Here is an 11,985-nt window from a genome sequence, read left to right as displayed (position 1 = left end):
GTACATCGTTGTCCAAAAATTAATTTTTTTAGCCCCATCCCACATGCAACAACTCTTCTTAAGACACCAAAGCTCCAGAACGGCACCATTTTTCGGAAAATCAATTTTCTACAAAATGTAATGTTTTGTACATGGTTGATGAAAATCACCTTTATTTATTGATTTTTATAACGCAAACATTTGGATTTTTTCTGATCGAGCTCCTATCCGACTCAGGCTAGTCATGTGTCGCGAGCTGAGAGGGACAGATTGCGGATCTTGGACTCGTTTCAATTTATCACACTCACATTATCTTGGACACTGAACGACGTGAATCCTCCGCCCAGCTTAACTAATGAGGGATTCAACCACCTCGACGGTTCCACCAGCTCCCAGCTCCAGCGCCGACGGCTTGTTCTTGGTTTCGGGCGTGTTGTGCATGATCTCGTCCTTGGGCTCCACCACCAACACGTTTTCCGGCAACGGCTCCGGGTCGATCTTGCCGTTCAGGTCCCACGGCAGTATAATCTTGTCCTAGATTCCGAGCACTCCCTGGCGCAACAGGATATGGCGGGTGGTCGTGTCAGATTACTCGTTGCACAGATCTCCGGAATTGATCACCAGTCCGTCGATGAACTTCATCGACTTGGCACGCTGACCGCGCAGCTTACCAGGCACGACCACCTCGGAACCCTTGGCTCCGGACTCCAGGCAGGCACGACGCAGGCCTCCTATCAGCTTCTGGACGACGGCGGTCAGCTCCCGGATGTGGTGGCCCTATTCGCCGAGCACTTTCTGGGTGCGGGTGGTCATAATGATGATCTCCGTACGGGCCGAGGTAACGTGAACCTCCACACTCGAGAAGTCATCCGCCGCGGCCGGCCAGGCAAAAAAAGGTTCGATGGACCGATTTTCTCGGTGATGCTGTGATACACACTGCTCGGAGGGCCGTTCTCTTCACTGTTCGTGGCATAACCTGGGGAAATTGAAAAAAAAAGTTTTATCACAATAATACCTATGTGGAACAAAACAGAAATTACCTGTGATTGCAGATTGACGGGAGGTCCAAGCGAAAGAATCGGCAAGGGCACGGGTTTTTTTCCGTTATCTTGCCAACTTGATTTTCCGCGAATGACAGTACAACAGAGACAAAACACAACTGTCACAACCTTGCTTGCCAGTGAAAAATGTTGCCATTCAGGGCAGAGTTTCGAAAATTGTTTTTTTTATATACATTTTTCATGTATATTTTTTAGCTTTTATATCAATTGTAAATACAATTTATCAACCAAAACAACTCTTAAATCAATTGTTTCAATATTATACATCAGTGCAAGGCAAAAAATCAAACAAGAATACTTTATGATTTAATTTGATTTAAAATGTTCAGCTAAAATCTCTGGGAACCACATTATCGATGACAACCAACACCAGTGTGAGGTATGGTTGTGTTAAAGAGTGTCTGAATACAAAAAAAAAACTTGCGAAAAATTCCAATTCGCGAAATTAGATTCTACTTTTCGTAAAAATATCGAGTTTTGAAGTGTTTGGCGGTAATCAGCTGTTCCCCTAGCCTGCAGCACGTCGAGTGATTATCGATTTATTAAGGTGAGGTATTTGAAACAGTAGTTTTGAGGTGTTTTAAAGTGCGCGTATTTTTGTATGGTGAAAATATTCTTCTCAAAAATAGGCTAAATTTTCAAAAATAAAAGCTTTTTCGAGACTTCTATAAGTTTAACCGTTTTCCCGTGGTAGTTTAGTACATAGTGATTATTTTTCTATATTTTTAAGCTTATCATAAGTGCGAGGAAACAACAATTTCAAAAAAAAATCTGATTTTCACCCAATAAGGTGGAACGGGAATCAATCATCATTAACATGAAACGGGACGGATTTTTGCCATATTTTTTTCGCCATATTTGATGATGGCCCGTTACACCTTAAATTGTTTACATGTTTCATCACAAGATGGGCATAGTGCCCAAGGGGTGTAAATATTTTTTTTTACATACTGTACATATTATTTACATCATCATACATGTAGCAGCAAAAGAAACTAGTCGTTTTTTTTACGATTCTGTGGTTTTGTCCTTTTCTGAATCTTTATGGAGCCTGGATGGTGAAGACAAGGTTTCAACCATTAGGAGAAATTCTCGTATTTTTGGCAGGTTAAGCACTCGCTCCTAACTCCGCCCAATTAGCTGTTTTGTTTTTGCAAAACTATGTATAGCAACTTGCTTGCTCACTTCCTATTGAGCTATTAATCACTCGATTTCAGTTGAAAACGCTTTTTAATGAGCTGTAATAGAATGTCAAAGTGCTGATATGGCAACATTAGAGGCACGATTTAATTAGATGCTGTTCCCCTACTTTGTTTTGATTTTTTAAAATGAAAGTTATTCATAAACTATATCAATGTTTCCAGTTATTTGAAAAAAAAATTAATAACAAATAAGAAAATATGGCAGGTCAAAATTTGTGAGAATTTCTTGAAAGACACCATCGAAAAAAAGCTTTTTCATCGAGAAAAACACAGCCCAAAACGTCACGACTTGGTGGAAAATAATTTTCCACCCACACGCTTCCCTGAAGGGTGATAAAAGCACACCAGAGTGGGTGTGCTCAAGTATGTGTGACGAGTGAGTGTGTGTGCGCGCTTTTGCTCCAGAAGGTCTTGATGTCTTTGGCTAATGCTACCACCAATGAGGTTATGGTTACTTCCTTTCGTATATTTTTTTTCTTGAAGAAGAAAAAGCACGAAGACGACGAAAACAACCCACCTGGGAAATGAGCCGAGAAGTGGGTTGGATTCACCACCACGTGTGATATCGTAACGTATGGCCAGCCAGATGTCACACACTGTGGGTGGTACGCTTTTGAGGAGGAGCGAAAAAAAAGGCTTTCCCTTTATGGTGTTTCAGAGCGCCGTTTTGTGGGAAAAGCTTTTTTTTTTCGTCAGAAACGGGGAAGGAAAAATAAAATGTAAATTGTGTGTTTCACAGCGTGTTTTTTTTTCTTTCTTGGGGGTTGCATGTTTACCTTTAGACACGTGTGCTTTTTAGGTTCGGTGGATATCGCGTGGGACGTAAAGCTCAATTGTTTACGATACCTGAGCATTAGGGTGCCCAGAAAAAATGACCCCCTGCTCCACAAGCGGAAAACGGTTTTTTGGGTTATTTTAAGCATCTGTGTAAATTTTGAGCGAAATTGGATGAGATTAACCCATTGATACCCGAGCCTAAAGTTGGTGAAAAAAATGTTTTTCATACAAAAATGACTTTTTTAAATTGCTAATAACTTTTCAGGATCGAGTTTGACAGCTTTGGTATGTTCTACAAAGTTGTAGAGCATTGAATTTCCAATCAGAATCTCACTTTTGGGTATATTTGGATGCAAGTAGCGCACCGTGCAGACCAAACCGTAAGAAACTTGAGTTTTCCATACATTTTTTCGATTTTTCCCATACAAACTTCACCTCCGAGTATCAATGGGTAAATGATGACCGATTTTGCTCATATTTGGCCCAGAGTCCTAAAATAGGTCAAGGAACAATATTCAGCTTGTGGAGCGAGGTTTTGAAAAAAAAGTCCCATATTCTGGGCACCCTACTGAGCATGCATAACTGATAGTGTGTATGTGAGTTGGTGCAATCTATACATATTTTGATTGAAATACGAATATTTGATGGGCTGTTTGCATTTGTTCTTCTAAAGTGTTTAATCATTTACAGCTTTTCTTTTTTCAGCGAATGTTACCTGACGCTTAAAATTTGGTCGGGGTCTTATCGTGGTATTTAAATTTTAAATTAGCATCTTTAAACATTAAAAGGGCTGTAACTTTTGATCTTTAAGTCCAAATTGACTTGTCAAAAAATGTGTTCCGAACATCACTTTTCTCCAAAACCCAACCCTGAATTGCCACGTTCAAAAAACTGATTTTTGAAAGTTTGCTTAGACGCTTTCTCTAAATTTGGTCGTAGAAGGCGTAGATTGCAAGATAATTTTTTGGTGTCTTCGACAAAGTTGCTTGGATTTGCAAGCCCATAAACCTTTCTAGAAAACTAAAAAAATCCCAAAAATATTCCTGAAAAATTAGATTTTCCAATTAGCCCTGATCGTGAACCACCCTAATTTTTAACCAAACCTAAAATTTGCCCACTCCATTTGCAACAACTCTTCTGAAGCTCCAAAATATCACCATTTTTCGCAAAATCAATTTTCCACTAAATTTTGCGATCTGGACCACTGTGTAGCATAGGTTGCGGAGATAAAGCCTCAGAAAGAAAATTACACAAGAAAAACGAGGTTTTCTCTACACAGAAAAAAATGTGAATTTACTCGACATGAAAAAGATGAATCACATGTAAACTCAGTTGATGTAAACTTGAGATTGGACGTAAACGGTGTGGGTCTCGTGGCGCAGGGGTAGCGGCTTCGGCTGCCGATCCCGATGATGCTATGAGACGCGGGTTCGATTCCCGCCTTATCCACTGAGCTTCTATCGGATGGTGAAGTAAAACGTCGGTCCCGGTTTCTCCTGTCTCGTCAGAGGCGCTGGAGCAGAAATCCCACGTTAGAGGAAGGCCATGCCCCGGGGGGCGTAGTGCCAATAGTTTCGTTTTCGGTTGAATCACACGTAAAATCATGTTTTTACGTATAATCTGTTGCAAATTTACATTAAATTGCATTTAAATTTAAATGTTTAATGATGTGCAACACTGTTACTCATAAATGATGTAACATTCGGACATATTTTTTGTGTGTACCATTTTAAACTAGCGTTGAATTTTTAAGTGACCATAACTCAGTCAAAGTAAAAAAAAGTATCGTGAAATTGTCTGATCTCTCGAATAAAATATTTAAAGAAACATTAAATCAACCATATCATTCGAAAACTCTCCACAATTGAAAATCGGACGCATATTTGATAAGGTATCGTCACGTAAAAGTATCGTCGTATCGTTTTTCTTGTGTTTTTTTTCTTTCGATGGATGTTTCTCAGCAACCATGGGTGCAATCTTCAAAAGCTTTGAAGCAAATCTCTGATATGTACGAAACATATATTTACAGATGTGCTCAAGCTTGATCATGACTTTCATACTTGATTTTTCATCCAAAAATAAAGTCACCAATTTTTTTTTATTTTTTCCCTGTTTTGTCAATACACATGTGTTTTCGAAAAATTGGCAACTGCCAAATAAATTTTGACCAACTTGTGGCCCAGCTCAAAAGATTACATTTTTTTTTCATCTAAAACATTTCCAAAAATAAAAATGTTCTAAACATGGATTTTTTGCTCAATCCAGTTTTTCGTGGGAAAACTCGATTGAAAAATTTGTGTTATTTATTTTTCTTTTGCCGAAGACACCAAATTGATCAGAAAATCCGTGCTCGAAATACAGATTTTCATATATTTTTAATGCCTTTTTGTATATACAATAGGGTGGCTCAGTGTGCAGAACAGCCATTTGCTGGTTACAATCTTCTACCTTCTAAAATTTGGGAGCGATCTAAGCCAGGGGTGCTCAAAGTTTTTGGAGGCCTACCCAAATTTACAAAATATGTTATTAAAAAAACAAAATCACGAACCCCCGGCCAGAGCCGAGGGACAAAATCTTTGAAAAATATTTGCATTGGCCTTATGACATTCAAATTAATATAGAATACCTATATTTTTGCAATTATTTCAGATTTCTACCTAAGTCAAATTTGAACGTTCCGGAGGGGCGTTACGATCCCTTCAATTTTGGAACTTGCGAAAATAGACATGTTTTTCCATAATTTGCAGCCTGAAATGGTGATGAGATAGAAATTTGGTGTCAAAGGGACTTTTATGTCATTTGATGGTGTACTTTGTTATTTTCCGTTACGTAACAGTAAATTTTTCTGGAACATATCATTTTATGGGAAATTTAATGTACTTTTCGAATCTACATTAACCCAGAAGGGTATTTTTTTTCATTTAAAACAAAGTTTTTCCTTTTTTAAATTTCGTGTTTATTTTCTAACTTTGCAGGGTTATTTTTTAGAGTGAAACAATGTTCTACAAAGTTGTAGAGCAGACAATGACCAAAAAATTATATATAAACATAATGGGTTTGCTTGTAATTATCACGAGCTATCGTGATTTTACAATTTGTTTTTGAAAAGTTGCTTTGTGCGTTTCTTTTTGTTTCGTGACGATGAACGGCCATGATCGACTCAACCAACTTTTTTTAAACTTTTTTTTCGTAAAATCGCGATAACTCGTGATGATTACTAGCAAACCCCTTATGATTATCTTTATCAACATTTTTGTAATTGTGTGCTCTACAACATTATTACACTAAAAAAAAACCCTCCCGAACAGACGGTAATAACTAAATTCATGCCATTTCAATAACAAATACTGTTAAAATAACAGAAAGTGTAATGGAATATTCTTGCAAAATCCATTCTTGCATAAGAGTTCAATAACAGTTTATGTTATCATAACAAAATTTGTTATCGGTCTGATATTGATAAAAAGACAGAACAACTTTGGAATAACATTTTTTGTTATGGAAAAATACCTCCAACTGTTATTGGGATGATCGGATTAGTTGTTAAAATAACAGAAAATAATAACAAAGATTTGTTCGAAGAATAACTAAAAATGTTATTAGTCTGTTATTACAATAACAATCCAATAACAAAAAAATCATAACGACGAATAACAAATCTTGTTATAAATAACATAAAATGTTATTGGCCTAGTATTTTACAATATCAAAAAATGATATTCCCGCGTTATTTCCGTCTGCTCGGGCTGATTCTAAGGTAAAAAATTGATCGTTCTGGGTTATTGCAGATTCGAAATCTACATTAAATTTCCAATAATGATATGTTCAAAAAAAAAAAGTTTTTAAAACTTTTTTAGTGTTTTTTTTTATGAACATTACTTTTTACGGAATTTTGAATATCCCATCAAATCAGGCTTCCAATTTTATAAAAAAAAGTCCCTTTGACACCAATCTGCAAATTATTGAAAAACTGGTCTTTTTTCGCATGTTCAAAAATTGAAGGGGTTGTACCGCCCCTCCGTCACGAGATATCAAAAACCGGATGTCGGAGTGTTATTATTTTATCCTGAAGTTCAACATAAAGAAGAACAAATAATAACAGTTTCTGATAAAATAACAAAATTTGGTATTGAATTGATATTATATTGAAAATGTTTAATAACACACTAATAAGAGGAAATGTTATACATTTCAAAAAATCTCCTAATAACAAAATTTGTTATTCGTTCGGTATACTGACTTAGGAATAAAATTACCATAAATCGCACAAATGGAAAAGTTTCTAAGTGTCCATAACACAATCTGTTATTATTTTTTCTTTTGTTAAATATGTTTAGATCTTTGGGATAATTTTGACTAATTTCGTCGGGGTCATTATTTTGGCCATGAAATGGTGCCCTTAAGCTGAAATTATTCTGAAAAGTTGAAATTTTGAAAGTTGATTTTTTTAAATTATTTGATATACCCCCTAAGGGATTTTACTAAAATTGGCTAGAACTATGAAATAATTTTGACCAATTTCATCGGGGTCATTTATTTCACCATGAAATGGGGTTTCAAGCTAAAATTAATCCGATAAAATTAACTTTTGAGAGTTCATTTTTTTTTTAATTTTGTTATATTCCCTAACGGAATTGATTTATTCATTGAGAATTTTTGAAGTGTGAATAACAAAAACTGTTATTATTTTCACAGAGCCAGGAAGTCGGAGCTGACGTTGAAGTTCGAGCTGGAGTGAGACCTCGGAGATTGCATCGGATTCAGCAAATTTTCAGCAACTTTTACTTGGAGTCGGAGTCTCTCAGGTGCAACCAGAGTCGGAGTTGTCTTCAAGTATGGATTCAAAGTCGCTTGGAGGTACCCAACTCTGCAGCCCTGACTAGTACAGAGGAGTTATGGCAACTGCAGGTTTATTTGCAAATTACAAATAAACCAAAACAATAACTTTTTTTGTTATGGAGACATACCAGTTCAATAACATTTTTTGTTATTATGCTGCTCCACCTCTCCGCACAAAATAACAAATCTTGTTATTCCTTCATGATTCCTTCTGTGTTATTGGTTTGTTATTGCAATAACAAAATAATATCAGTTTAAGTTATTCTTCGAACAAATCTTTGTTATTGATTTTTGTTATTTTAACAACTAATCCGATCATCCCAATAACATATTTCGATCTTCTCACAATATCAAAAACTGACCTTCCCAAGTTATTTCCGTCTGCTCGGGTTCTCCAAAGGTGTCAAAAACGTGTTTTGTTTAGCTGGCCTGGTCGAATGGTTACGCTGTCGGCTTTGTTCCCATCTGCTCCAACCTTCCATCGGATGGGGAAGTCAAACGTCGGTCCCGACCTTTGTTGTCGCTAGGCCGTTAAGTCATTCCAGGCGTTAGAGTCTCCCTACTATAAAGACAAACAAAACACCAAACCAAGCCTGTTCCGGTGGAATCGCTGGCGGCGGTTGGACTCGCAATCCAAAGGTCGTCAGTTCGAACCCTGGGGTGGAAGGTACCTTGGAGTAGAAAGAGGTTTGGGTGCTCTACCCAAACAAGCCTCTGGACTCCTAAGTTCGACCAGAAACTTGCAATAGATACCACAAAAGACCTAGGGGTCGTTAAAGTGGATGGTTTGATTTTTGACGGCCAGTCTAATAATGAACATTCTGTTGCAAACCAATACTTGGTCCAATTATTGCGTGGTTCATAGCGTGCACGAAACGTTAAAATGTAATGTCTCAATTTTCCATAACCATCATCGTGTTTTACAACGCTGCAGACACGAACGAACCACACACATTTCCGCCACCGCCGCCGTCAAAACCGATTCCTCAATTATTACGCTCATTGGATTGTTTGTTCAACGAATCGCTACAACTCGGAACTGTTTTGCGGTTTTGTGTGTGTGCGTGTGCTCTTTCACTGTGACTGTGGCGGTGGTCGTGGCCTTCCGCCGACCATCAACGGGTGACATGTCACGCCATCATCGCCAACGGCCGCGCTCCCTTCCTCTGATGGTCAGCAGGGACAATAACAACCCGACTACAAAAGAGCCTGCTCCTGGCAACCCCATTGCGGTGGTGGAGAAGTGGTCGTCACACTGCCCAGGAAGAGTGGTGTAACAACGAACGATTCGATACGCGATTAGTGTGGCTACAAGCTATAATTTTCCCTTTATTGATATCGTTTCCAGTTGACGGGCACGAGGGGGGGACACTTTCCATTATGAGTGCTGGGGGCACCGTAAAAAGTATGACTTCTGGAGTAAACATTTTTTTTTGCCAGATTTGTTTATTGAACCTTTTCAAAAAAACCCTGGACTTGTGATACACTCAACCTGCGGTGGTTGGTCACTTTTTCGTTTGACACTTTTTTAGTTTGTACCCCGTTGGTTGGTCAAAGTCAAACTAAAAAGTGACGAACTGTCACTTTTTACAAGGCGCTTACGAACACTATCAAAACAAACGTTTGTTAGTGAGTATGAACTCCGTGTAAAAGGGGTGTCAAACTAAAGAGTGACCCTGTTCGTTTGACAACAGTTGGTGTCAAACTATCGGGGTATGAGTATACCATATTCCTAATTTACTCGAAGATGTGGGAGTTTTAAGATCGAGAATCGTTTAAAATTAGGATGACCATGACTTAAATTGAGAATCTTTCGTATTTCATGCATTTCAACAGTGTCCCCAACTGCAAAACCCACTCCGTGGCCGGGACACAGCGACGAGACATCGTTACCGGGCTCGCCGTAATGGGAGTGGACGCGAACTCATATCGGTGGGTAGGTTCGACACGGCGAAATGGCGCTGTTGGCACGCGTGTTCTTTCCAACCCATCCCGGCCGGATCCTTTCATGTGTACGGCGGGGCCTGCTACCGGTTGGGCTCCGTTGTCTGGTTCGGTTTGGTCCCCCCCACTCCGGATCGGAATAGTACGTGGAAATCGCGCGGGATCAATACTCACACACATCAATGGTGATTTAGCCGCGGCTGAGTGGTTTTCGATGAGGACGACAGGACCCTTTTTTTCAGGCTTTTTCCGAGAATTCAATGTCGTGTGTGGTTGTTAGGAGGTTCGACTGGTCTTATCAGAACGCTGACACTCCCCCGCCAGCAGCAGCTGCAGGTGATGGATTCGTTCGAGTGAACCGCAGTAGCACACTCGAAATCCAACGAGCGCGGTTTAGGGGTGATTTGTTGAAGCTTAGATAGTGTCACCTCACGCGTGGTGGGGAGGCAGCCATACTTCCTGGTCGCGGACGTCAAGAGTGCACTCAGCGGCAAAAAAAAAAAAAAAAACAAAACTGATTTGAAGGTCCTACTTATCCACTTTTTTGTGGTCTCTAATGGTCTTTTTACTCCAAGGAACGTTCCTCCCCAGGATTCGAGCTAACGACCATTTGATTGCGAATCCAACCGCCGACCAGCGACTCCACTGGAGCGAATTCCAGTTCGAATCTACACTGACCCAGAAGGGTCATTTTTTCAAAAAAGTTTTGAAAATGTTGGTCATCGTTGATCATGGCCGTTCATGGTCACCCGCAACAGACACGGACGACGAAATAAAGAGCAGGGCTGTGGAGTCGGAGTCGGAGTCGGAGCCGGAGTCGGTGGAGTCGGGTCTTTTTGGGGACCTGGAGTCGGAGTCGGAGTCGGAGTCGTCAAAACTCGAATAGCTGGAGTCGGAGTCGGAGTCGGATTCGGCTAAATTTTATGAGCTGGAGTCGGAGTCGGAGCCGGAGTCGTAAATTTCTGATAGACCCGGAGTCGGAGCTGGAGTCGGAGTTATCAAAATATTTAGATAATTTATGAACTTATTTTTTGTTCAATATTTGTTATAATTCAGGTTAATTCACATTTTTTTAAATTTATTTATTTATTCGCGTGGACTGCGTTGACATTTTTTATACATTTTTTTTTTTGGAACAAGATATTTATAAAATTAACATAAATAAAGTTATTTGTTGACAAATCACCATAAATCCAGCTTCCCAACTCCAATAAGCATTTTTGACCGATTAAAAACATAATTTGGATTGAATATAAATTTTACTAACTACTTAGTATAAATGTTTATTTCATTTCATTTTATTAGGTTGTTTTAACAATTACATTAGTGCAGTTGTTATCCTGAACTGAGCTATGGACTACCTTTCAACAGCTAATTTGTTTGAAATGGGGAGAGAGTTTACTGGTACTAAGGAGAAAAAATTGGACAGAGAAGGAAAAAATGCAAAAATAACCTTCGAAATAGCTATTAGATGTGGGATAGTTAGAGGAAAGGATATAAAAGTTTATATAACTCTGGAAATACTATTTAAAACTTTAAAAAACGAAGTTGACTTTATAGCTGTCGGCCACCATTGCTAGTACTAGTAGTCATATTTACACAAAGAATTTTAGAGCGCCCGCCGCGGGATTCGAACCAGCGACCTCTGGATTGTGAGTCCAGTGCGCGGTCCGATTGATCCACACGGGCGGGCTAAACTTAATTTTGCAAACTTTTAATTCAACTGAATGTCAATATATTACCATAGAATTGCTAAGGTTCTAAGTAGATCATTTTCAATAGGAAAATAAAGGTTTACTATCAGTATATAACGAAAAAAAATGTTCTTAAAAATTTGTAAAATTGACATTATAACTCTTCATATAAATTATCACCTATTATATCAATCTACTACTTGGAACGCAACATGTTCATTTTGTATGTAAATAAAAATAAATCAAAGTGTCGTGCTGAAACATTTGAAACAAACAAAAAATCGAAAATAAGTTGCAACTATTTTTTTAAATAATCATTGAATTTATTAGATGTATCGATTACTTCAATGTTTACAATTTCTCTTAAAGTGTTGATTCTAAGGATCCACTACACGCGAACATTTTTTGCTTCGACTTCTATTTCGACCTATATTTACGGAAATTGTCATAACTCTGAAAAGAAATCAGTTAGAGTACCACTTATTGTAT

The 11,985-nt window shown here is 38.4% G+C and overlaps 1 pseudogene; it reads right to left on the bottom strand.

The window, feature by feature from the left end:
* Positions 1 to 277: 277 nt before the first annotated feature.
* LOC119768947 overlaps positions 278 to 11,985 on the bottom strand; it is a 32,376-nt pseudogene continuing 20,668 nt past the window's right edge.

Source organism: Culex quinquefasciatus, chromosome 3 (assembly GCF_015732765.1).
Source record: "Culex quinquefasciatus strain JHB chromosome 3, VPISU_Cqui_1.0_pri_paternal, whole genome shotgun sequence".
In the NCBI taxonomy this organism is placed as follows: domain Eukaryota; kingdom Metazoa; phylum Arthropoda; class Insecta; order Diptera; family Culicidae; genus Culex; species Culex quinquefasciatus.
This window is presented reverse-complemented; position numbering and strand designations above follow the sequence as displayed.